General features: G+C 42.2%; 1 protein-coding gene across 2 annotated transcripts in view; it reads left to right on the top strand.

The window, feature by feature from the left end:
* The first annotated feature begins 31 nt into the window (after window positions 1–31).
* TAOK1 (TAO kinase 1) overlaps window positions 32–10,489 on the top strand; it is a 64,839-nt gene continuing 54,381 nt past the window's right edge. For both annotated transcript variants that reach the window (XM_057371987.1, XM_057371986.1), the window contains exon 1: window positions 32–226. The gene's annotated coding sequence lies outside the window, so the exon portion shown is untranslated. The remainder of the gene's footprint in view (window positions 227–10,489) is intronic.

Genomic DNA, 10,489 nt, shown 5'->3' with positions numbered 1-10,489 from the left:
GGCTGAGCGCTCTGCCGCGCCCGCCCTGCCATCTTAGGTGCCGTGCCCCGCCGCCTTTGTGCCCGCCGCGCCCGGGCACCCGCGGGGGCCGGGCCCGACGCCCCTCCGGGGGCGCCTCCCCCCGCGGGGCCGCCGCCCCTTGCCCCGCTCCTCCTCCTCCTCCTTCTCCTCCTCCTCCTCCTCCGCGGGGGGCCGACCGGCGCTCCCAGCCCGGCTGCGGCGGAGGGTAAGGCGGGCAGCACGGCGGGGGGCTCGGCCGCGGCGGCCCCGGGAGGGTGAGGGAGGAGGTGGGTGGGGGGGGCGGCCCGGTGGGGCCGGCGCCTCCCCCGCCGCGCTCTGCGGCAGTGCCGCAGGGTCGGGGCCGCCGCCGCCGAGCACCGGCGGGGGAGCGGGCGGCGAAATGGCGCTTTCCGCGGAGGGGCGGCCGCGGGCGGAGGGGTGTTCCCGGCTGTCAGGGGCCGCCAGAGGCCCAGGGCTGGGGCCGGGGCCGGCCCCGCGGCCAGGCGTGCCCAGCGCCGCGGCCCTTTTTGTCTGCGGCTCCCTCGGGGGCTTCGCCGGCCGAGCCCCGACCCCCGGGGAGSTTAGGGGTCCCTCGGAGACCCGCGCCGATTTCTGCCCTTTAAATTTTTTCCCCCTTTCATATTTTTTTTTCCCTCCCTGCCCCTTGCTCCTCCCCAAGCGGTGAGTTTTCAGTGTATATACCATTTTGTTCGGTGCTGGTGTGGGATTTGGCTGAAAGTGACCTATTTTAAAGACCTTTTATTGCTCCCCCCTCAGCAATGCATGTGGCGGCCGATTCCGTTACCCAAATAGCGTTTCCCAACCATTTTAATTTGTCAGATTAAAACATCTCATGGAGGCTGGATTTCTGTAACCCGCGTGTGGGTATGTCGTTAGAAATATCTCTCACCCYGCTTTGCTGCAAGCATCTTTGGAGCATCAGAGTTCACCTTTGTCACTGTGAAAGCAGAAATAAATAACAAGGCGATACCTGGGAAATGCAGTTGTACCATTGTGTTGGGCGCGGTACAAGAAATGGGGGGGGGGGGAGAACCAGGGATTAAGATGGTTGTTGTCAAATGTAGATCTTTACATGCCTTCGGAAAAAAATATGACAGATCGGTAACAGCCCTGAGGACATTTAACATATTTTCTTAGAAAAACGTTTCGTGTTTATCGTGCTTGTTTCTGCTGCTTATCATGGTACAGGGTATTTCATTAAGGTGGCATTTTAGTGGCTGTGTTGGTTAAATAGCAGTTGCATTAACTAGTTGAACAAATTGTGTCCTTCACCTTTGACTATGGCATTTTGAGAGCCCTTACAGCAGTGTGCCCATGCATGCCAAGGGCGGATTAATAAGATGTTACCTAAAGGTTTGGATGTTATTGATTCCTTACTATTAATGCTATTTATAGTGTGTTTGACATGGCTCTTGTTTTATGTATTTGGATAAAGGTTATCAGCTTGGAATGCTTCAGATTAAATGTTTCCAAAATACCATCCCTAATATATATATATATATATATATAAAATTGATCAATATAGTTCAGATTGTTAGTGTCTGAAAAACAGCTTTAGTGGATAGCACATAATAGTGAAAACGGTGGAAAACGGATACATTTTGACACTCGGGAAGGTTTGTTTTTGTATTTCAGGATTACAGAATAACAGCTTCTGTTGCAATAAATACAGTTTTGGGTATGTTTTTCTTGAGCCTTCTTCGAGCCTAGATTTCCTTGCCTTTGTGCCTCCTCATAGTTAGTCTGTCATAGTTTTTGCTACTTATGTCCAAGGGCAAACCTAATCAACGATTGGTTTGAGCCTTCATATTAGATTCTCCACAACATTGGCCTAGTTCTGACTKGTATGTTTGCCATTTTTAGGACTCCTCTTCCTTTATCCCTTGACTGAAATACATTGATAAACTTGAACCTTAATTTATCCTTTGAACTTGAGAKAATGTTTTTCTCCTCTGTTAACAGTATTTCACTGAAGAGAAAKTGATTCAGGTAGAACAGTATAATTTAARTTTCATCCTGCTGAAATACAACTGCCTGAAGTAAAAAACTCYTTGTGTAGTTTGATGTTATTTTTCTTTTTAACTAGACTGAATTAAGTGTTGCCTGTACAGGACCAGATGTTGGCATTAAAAKTATGTACAGATAAGGTGGCTTAGGCCTTAAATTAGACTATTTGAAAAAGTTATCTGTGTCCTGCTGTTAAATTCCAGTGTAAACTAAGCTCAAGAACTTAAAATGTTTACTTCCAGCTAAATAACATTTCCAATTGTGCAGTTTTCATCTCTGCTTTTATTCACCACTTTTTGTCTCCAGAATAATATGTCTCTAATGAGTTGTAAGACAGTCTCAGGTTTTATGCTTGGTGAGATACATTAGAAGAGAAGCAAATATCACAATAATTACATCTTCAGATGTATCCTAATAGTGGATTTCCTGTAATGAGGATGTTTAGTAGAGAACAATAGATATGGCAGCAATTTCAGAGATTTGTTTTAAAGATGTTGTAGGTAGCTGACTCTGCAGTAGTGAGTTCCACTTTGACACAACCCTTGCATACTCAACAGAGTAGGTGGTTTCCAGGTACTTGGTTTTCAGGTGTAATTCTCTTTCTAGTAAAGATAGACTGGATATGCTGCTGCTGTTGTCTCTCATGTCTGTCACTTCTGCAAGGATATAATTCTGGTTTTAGGAGGGAGTAAGATCATTTGCAAAATGTGCCTTATGMAAGTTTTTTGACAGTATAGGTATTTTGTCAAGTAAGAAAATAATTAGTGCTGATCTGACTCTCTTTGGGATCCAAAAGTGGTGAGGAAGCTATGGTAAATACCACTTGTCTTATTCCATTCCTTGTGTATTTTGGAGAACACTTGCATAATCACTAAGATCCTATCTTAGAAGCATTTTATGTTATGTTCCTGTTCATATTAAAATCATGTAAACAACATACTGTTAGCTTGAAGTGCATACTAGAAACTGTAAAAATCTTTGGTGTTACCAGGGGTGAGCCAGGCTCTTGTCTTCTGAATGACAGTGGTGCTTGGTGGCCATTACAATTTTCTTGTTCAAGTATGCTGTGTAGTGTCAAGGATTTTACTTTTATTTCCTTTTGTGAACCTGGACAAAGGGAAGAACTGAACTTCAACCCTGGGCTAGAATCATGTCTGAATTGAAAATTTTCCTGGATCTGACAGCAAGGTTCCAGTTATGGCTGGCACGTCCTCCCCTGGTAGCCATGCTTGGGACAAGTTTGCCTGTAACAGCGCACAGCAGGATGATTTAATACCTTCTGAGACCCACATCTGCTCTTTCTGTTATAATATTGAGTGTGACCTACTCTTCTTCATGAAGTGCWAATTCTCAAAGGACATAGTGCAGGGTGAAGCCCCTGTTTGTGCGGAGTGGTGCTCTCTGGCAAGTTTCCCTTACTCTGGAAGTTGACTGAGGTGTTCAGTMCTGTCCTCCACCTGCTTCTCCATGTGTGTCATTCCATGTGATCTTTGATCCTGCACTAGCAGAAAGCTAACCAAAGGAAAAATACCGTTTTGTGTCAGCTTGGTGATCTGAAATGGCTGAGTGCACAGTGAGGTGAGATTAGAGACAACCCTGGGGACTGGGCTGCACCACCACAACCAGAGACAGAGGTGGCTGGTGGCACTTTTTGTTAAACTTGTAGTGGTTAGGTTTCAGGATTTTTTGTTTTTATTATCCTTTAACATGCTGAGGCATTGCTGATCATACACTGATTTCTCTGTGGAGAAGGGACTGAAAAAAATTCGATGGACAAAGGGTTAGAAAACCAATAATCCTCTCATGTGAAGTGCCAGAGGAAGAGTCCTTCCTTTGAAAAAAATTAAAATATAAAAACATTAAATCAGAGGTGAAGTGCAAAGTGTCTGAGGGGAAGWAGTGTGCAGAGAAAATAGTAAGAAAGGATAGAGAGCTGTTTAAAAGAAGAGTTGGCTTTTACTCACAATTCCCTCCTCCTTGTCTAAGTGCTCATTTACAGTACAGAACATGGAGGAGGGAATACTTTCTGAAGGCCCTTAGAAACACAATGGACATTAGCCAGCACAGTGGGGGCTCCAAACATGGTTTTTAAGCAATTTTTGAACAAATATTTGGTGATCATTGGAATTACAGTATTTTTTTTTAATTATGAAAGGGAAGCCATTAGGAACTTTTGATCCTTGATAAGAAATTGGTGCATTATTACTCTTGATTTTTTTCCCTGCATCCTGCTAAATCTTTGTTTCTTTGCCAGAAGAAAAGGCAAGGTAGCCACTGTAAACATAGCATGAAATTGCCAAAACAGCAGTAAGTTTTGTCCAAACAGAGAAGTTTCTCCAGTTTAATCAGAGCTTGCTGAGGCCAGATCTGCAGCATTAGTTACACACCTATAGCTTGGAGGTGAGGTTTTCTTTCTCTTAGGTGTTGGTGAGGACAGTCCAGCATGAGTTCGAGTGATGATGGCTTCCTAATACAAGTGGACAGTAGCTCGTAGTTTTGCCTGTTGTATTGCTTGGCTAGAAACAGTTTTGATTTTTCTCTAGGGGTCAGGATGGGGTGACAGCATGAGATTTACATATTGAATATTGTCCTTAGGATGGAAAGYTGGAAATGTTTTGTTTGGGGGAAAAGTTAGATCTTGAGGGGAAAAAAGTAAAAGTCACASAACTCTAAAGCTGGCAGGCTCTTCAGTTTTCTGTGCCTGTGATCTTCCAATGACCCTTATTACACTCCTGGCTACAGCCATGCAAATATTTTCTTTAGAGTGAGATGTAATTTTATAAAAACAGTTTTCTTCTATGCTCATTGAGTGCAGCATGTTTACAGGGCAGCCCCCTATCAGAATGTGGGTGARCAGTGCCTGTGAGTTTCATTGGAAGCTTTTATTGCATGTCAACTGTCAATCCATATTTGAAAAGAAAATTCTGATGTTTACTGTTAATCTCAGAGATTCTTGCTTATAGCTTTAGACTGAAAGCCAATGGGTATTACACCTAAATTCTTAAAATGCGAATAAAGTTCCTTTCAGCCTTTCACTTAGTTAATCTAAACTTTAAAACCTCTTTTTCTTCCCTTCTGCCATTCATTGAGCACTGCAAGACACAGACTTTGAGAGGTTATGTCCTTAGGATCAGTCCTTCCCTTTGCTTTCTGGTTCAGCTTCAGTTCACTCTGGCCTGACTGATTTCTAACCACTGGAAAGCTTTGGGATCCAGGAGCATGGGAAAGTGGAGTATACAAGTGCAAGTATGTTGAAAGGGTAGGGACCATTTCTTGTAGCACTTTTGGCTTTCTCCCCATCCATGTGTTCAGTCTGTTTTCCAAGCACCCAGCAATCCTTCCTCTTCCCTGACATTCCACTGCTCAAGGGCAGTAACAGATCCATGAGCCCATGCCCAGAGAAATGTACTGAGATTTCTTGGAAAGAATCTCATGTGCTATTGCACATGTTTGTTATTTTTGCCTCCTTCACCATTCTCAATATGCAATTCTCATTTCCCACCTCAGTCCCCTTGTAATTGGTGACTGTCCCTCCCTCCCCAGCTGAGATGAGAGGTTATTTTTGCTAGTGCTGTTTCTCAAATAGGCCACGGGTATCCAGTAAGTAGTGCAGTAACTTTCTCCATCAGTTATTAGGATTTCTCAAGCTGTGTCCCAGTGGCAGTGCAACATGTTTCGCCTTTAGTTCTGGCTTGCAGTTGTCACTAACATTAACTCCTCCCAGTTCCCAGTTCCTTGTAACCCAATCTGAATAAAGATCATGGGATTTGAATGTGCCTTGCTTTGCTGCTGCTGCTCTGGATGTTTGGGTTGTCTCCGTGCTCTTTGTAAACTCTGTGCTGTGATCTTTTTGGCTTTCCCTGTTCCAAGGAGCAGTTGACAGTTGTTAAAATCAGTTCTGGGCCAGCCGTGATTTGATGCGATTAAACTGTGTTAAATRTGTTCCAGAACTGTTTCCTGGCCTAGATAGCAAACTAGTTAAACCCTGGGTTTGGAATCTATTTTGGTATGATTTGGCCCTGTACCCCTAGGTAAGCTGCCTGCCTCGTTGAGGGTCAAACAGAACACAGGGTCTCTGCGCATAGCGCATGATCTTCTGCCTCTAAATTCACCTCCCTCTTGTATCTCCTTGGGCTTTTTAAATTAGTCTTTGCATATCGAAATGTCTTGAGAATTATGTACTGGACTAACTGTAGTAATGTGTTTTTGCAACCCATACAGACTAAAGTGCAGTGATAGAATTTTCCCTTGTATTGGCTGAGCTGGTACAAACCCCACTTTATACTTGCTGGGTACATATGAGTATGCAGCCAGGCTTTTAGGTTGGGGTTTTTATGAAGGCTTGCAGCCTTAGCTAAAAAAGAGGGTAACCTTGGCCTTGACAAAAATTCCTGCTGTCTCCTAAAARTGCCTGTCAGAGTTGGGAAGGAAATAATGGCACATTTCAGAGGCAGTGCCTTGCAAAGAATGCCAAGCTCCGTTTTTATTATGGGTTAATTGCTGTATAGGCAAACCCTGAACTCTTACCTGTGTTTTTGGCTTAATTTTCCTTCTTCCCTTTCCACATAAATCCCCCTCTAACACATGCTTTCAAGTGTTTAAAACTAGGTTAGTCTCTGGCTGGAGGTGTGTGGTAGAACCTCCTGTTAATTCTTGCTGGGACCTGCCCGTTTTTGCAGCAAGAATGCAGGCAAACCCATCTGAATGCTGATCATCTGTCCTTTGTGAGTGATGGAAGGTTATTTTTCCCTTCATTTGACACAATACATGGGCAGAGGAATCCTAGAGAATCTCCATTCCAAAAGCCACTTCAAGTGGCCAGAGCTGTACAAGCTGAAGTGCCCATGGAGGTGGGAGAAGAGGGCTTAGCGAGGATACTTGGGCTGAATTTAGGTGATTGCATGACAATCGCTGGAGATATTTCCTTCTGCTCTCAGAAGATGTTGCTGTAAGCTGCTAGTTCAGTAGTTGACCACATTCCTACCAGATCAACCTACACAGATGTCCTGAACTGACCAGAGAATTTAGCATTTCTGTTGCTGACTGGGAGGACAGAGCACAAGGACCCAAACACTAAGATAATCTGCAGTTAAGAAGGGATCTATATACATGTTTTTTTATCCAAAATAAAATGTTATGGAAGAAGGAAGTCTTCATCTTCACCATTGCTTTGATTTCATTGCAGTACTGATGATGTAAATTTATTTGCAAAAACAAGACTGGGCAAAAGATTTGTTCCTGATTTGACAATAACAAGCAGAGTGCTTTGAATACTAGACTAACGTGAAAATAGTTTACTTATAAAGTACATGATTTACCTTCACTGGCTCATAATTAGTCACAAAACCATTAAGGACATTTAAAGAATTATTTGCTAGTTTATTGRATAAAAATTTGACATGGAATTTTTGGTGCCCAGTTTTAAAAAATATTCTGGAAAAGCCTTTACATTTTCCCTGATATTTTAGTGAAGGTGCTTTTTCTTAAATAACCCCTATCTCTTGAAAATTCTAATTAACACATTTTAAGTCTCTTATGTTTTCTCCTGTTGTAGGAATTGGTAATTGTGGGCCCTTGTGCAGGTGGGCCATCACATGTGGCTCTGGAGCTTTTCCACAGTGGCTGGTCCAGCACCAGGGTGTGTTAGCCTCATTTGAATATTCTTCTCATTGCTGTGAGAATCTCTGGTACTGAAAATTAATTACTGTAGKGACTATAAATTGGTATGATCACAATGTTTTTTGTAGGTATTACAAATATTTTATGTTTAAATAGAACTAGCTRTAATTAATATGATGAGAAATGAAATATTAATACACAAACAGAAATTTAAGCTRTAACAAAGAATTATTATCTTACATATGTGATATTTTATACTTTTTTTCCGAATTGTCAGGATAATAATAGTAATTCCCTGCTCTGAATTCCATCCATTAATCTCAAGGTATTTCAAATGAATGATAAATGTATATTTATTTTCCACATTTATGAGGTGGGGATGCTGAAGTACAGGTGGAGAAGTGAGTGGTTTGCTCAGCATGGCYGGTGATGGGGTAGAAGAATTTGTCTGCTTGGTCCCCAGTTTGCATCAGGACTGCAGCACCTCCTGGGCTGTAAGATGGAAGCAGAAATGTRGGAGATGCTGCTTTGCCTGTGGGGTGTGGTGGAGCAGCACAGACCTCAAAGTTCAGCAGCACCGCTTTCCCAGATCTCCTGAAAGTCTGCCTGAAAATGCAGGGGATGGGGTTTATTATTTCATTACAGGAGCAGTATGTAGATTTTTCTTACCATAATGGCAGTTTAATGCTGGTCATGAATGAGCTGGCTAAATCTTGAAATTTTCAATATTCTTTGTTCTTATGATGTGACTTTTTGCTGATTTTTATCTTTACATAAATGTGAAAAGCACTTTTAATGCATTGTAAATCAGTCCCTGAACCTGATGAACAACAAACTAATTATTCATTTTTGGTGTCGATCATRCACAGRGATWACTGGGGACTGCCCATCTAAGTAAATGCTCCTGTGCGTATAGAATTTCAAAACTTGGGTATTGTCTGGACATTTTATGGAGATCTGTGGAGACAGAGTGTATCTTTTCACCCTGTTTGTGTAGTCTCTGCCACAGCTGAATCTCACCTCTTTTTCAGGGTCTAGTTATTGTGTAATGCAAATGCACGCTGCTGTAAAAAGCTGAAAGGGTGAGACACCTGATGCTCTGGGAAGGAAGAGGGGCTTCCAGCCCCTGTGCCTGTTGGGAATCCATAAGCATTGCAGAGTGAGCCATAGCTCATCACAAGTAACTTTCATCTGTTCTAGATTCTACTGTACCTCTCTCCACAGAGAGGTTTGCAGTGTGGGGATTGTTTAAGGCAAATCTGTGCAGTCARATAGCTGAGGCTTGCTTGGAAATAATGAAACTAAGAATTTTGTTGCTTCAGTTATTCTTTTAAATTAGAATTACCCCMAAAAAAGTGTTAAACCCTTGAAATTTGTGTACCTGTATGAAAATGCTCAATAGTTTGGGGCCTTGTTTTCCTTGTTTCAAGGATCATTGTTCTGGGTTGCCACAGTGTAAAATTCAGCTGGCTTTCTCCAAAAACTGCTTTTAGCTTTGCAACTAATGTTACCTGTGCTGGTTTGAAGTAGTTCATACCTGTTTATCATGCCTGTTGCAAAATCTACCTACCTATTTACATAGGTGTTGGGGAAACAAGGATGGTACCAAGCAGCATGAGTGGAAGGAGAGGATGGTGTGAGTTGTGATTCTACTTCTCTGCTTATTTTCTGGTTTGGAGGCACCGAGCACCTGCTGATTTAAGGGTTTTCTGTGTGTGATTTCATGCCTGTGATTAGCATTTCTAAGGASATGACACATACGGTCTCACCACTTAAATACATTCTGTAAATATGTAAACAGAAAATTACAGAGATGGTCATTGTCCAACTGTCCTGACTGGTCTCCAGAGTCAACCCAGCAGGACTCGGCATGCTCTGTTGGGCCTATCCAAGACAAYAGAGCTCAGACTTCAAACTTAGAAGCAGAATTCCTTCTTGGATTGAAGTTACCACCTGCTTTTGATGCTTCCATAATGGCAGTTGCTTGTCTTATTTTCCTTCCTTTTAATGGCTGGGGCAGGAGATTGAGATCTTTAGATAGACACTGGAATGCATTTACTGTTTTACTATTGAAAGTCAAATTCTATAGAAAACATTAGCTGCTTTACAGAAATTTGTAATTGCATTTGATCTGAAATCAGCCATTTGTTKATCTGAAATCAACCATTGTTATGAGCAAATTTTTTAAGGTAGATGATCACAGAATATTCTGAGTTGAAGGAGATCCACAAGGATCATCAAAGTTCTACTCCTGTGGCCCCAGGAATCCCACYATGTKCTTGAAAGCATTGTCTRAATGCTTCTTGAACTCCCCCAGATTGATCAGTTCTATGGGAAGCCTGTTCTAGTGCCCAAACACCCTCTGGGTGAAGAACCTTTTCCTAATATCTAGTAAATAYCAAGAACAGGCCTTATAAGTTCCGGAGAGGAGTGAGAGATCCTTTAGAAGGGCATATTTTAAAAATATTTTTTCTRGACAAAATCTGAGAATAACCCCTGGTTAACTGATGTTCCTATTGGAGCATTGTCTTTAAGTTAATAGCGAGGCAAGGTTTATTTTGCTGCTTTGAGGAATTATTAGTGTTCTGTCTGAATTGGCCTTGTACATAAGGTAGAGATGGCAGTGTTCTTATTCATATTCAATTGCCAAAAAATCCCAGCAATCAAATGCWTTATCACCATTGAACTGTTCAGTCRCTATAAGTGRAGCCATGTGACCACTGGATATTCAATAACTTCCACTTCTGTAATTCTCTTTGTTTYTTTCCTGCTTTTCGTTGCTGTTATTGTGAAAATTAGATCATAAATTGGTAGGAGCAATGAGAGTGGCCATGTGGTATCT

The sequence above is a fragment of the Malurus melanocephalus genome, unplaced genomic scaffold, assembly GCF_030028575.1.
Source record: "Malurus melanocephalus ecotype Western Australia unplaced genomic scaffold, MMel_1.1 scaffold_162, whole genome shotgun sequence".
Lineage (NCBI taxonomy): Eukaryota > Metazoa > Chordata > Aves > Passeriformes > Maluridae > Malurus > Malurus melanocephalus.
The sequence above is the reverse complement of the archived record's forward strand: the minus strand, read 5'-3'. Positions and strand labels throughout refer to the sequence as shown.